Genomic DNA, 861 nt, shown 5'->3' with positions numbered 1-861 from the left:
TTCGAAAAATCATTAGGTTATTTTGTTTTGAAGATTGGAGACGGCATATATGAAGTTCGTGATGCTATGGACATTTCCTTCGTTGTGCACTTGTGGGAGCAGTCATGTACTTGCAGAGAATTCCAGCTGCTAGGTATTCCTTGTGAGAATGCTATTGCGGCTGGAATACGTGAATGGGTCAGCGTGGAGAGTCTAATTAACATTCATTACACCGTCTATTATCGCAGACATGATTACGCAGCAATGATAATGCCAGTGCCCGATATGTACACATCGGAGCGTACAGCTAACAAAACAGGTGGAGAAAGGTTAAGACCTCCTAATGTTCAAAGCCCTCTTGGGCGTCCTAAGAAGAGCCGTATACTCTCTAAAGGTGAATTTCAAGGTAAGAAATATTTTGATTTAGTTATCCAAATTTGATGTACTTAGTTGAGTGCTAACCAACTAGTTAATGAACAGCGTGTGGCAAGGTGTCGTTACACAAGGTGTCGTGGCCGTGGGCATAACCAATTAACTTGCAAGGGTCCAATTCCGATAGGCTGCGCTTGAAATAATACCTTGTTAAGGACTTCATTCAGAAACAATCTAATTGGTTGCTTTCTTTGTTGACAGGACCCTTGAGGTGCAGTTAAATGTGATGGAATTTTGGGTGTACATAGCGGTGGCAACTTCAGTATCTGGGATGGTGTTAAACACCGACATTTATGGAGTTCGGCAAGTTAACGCTTAATGATCACGTTTTGTTATGTATATAAAGAAACAAATTAGGTGCGACCAGCGGATGGAATAAGTTTTCCTATGCCCCTTTTGAGACAGCAAATCTGCTATTCAAGCATCATACAAACTTATTTCCTTTGGAAA

Source organism: Eutrema salsugineum, unplaced genomic scaffold, assembly GCF_000478725.1.
Source record: "Eutrema salsugineum unplaced genomic scaffold, Eutsalg1_0 scaffold_3, whole genome shotgun sequence".
Lineage (NCBI taxonomy): Eukaryota > Viridiplantae > Streptophyta > Magnoliopsida > Brassicales > Brassicaceae > Eutrema > Eutrema salsugineum.
Note: the sequence above shows the minus strand (reverse complement) of the source record.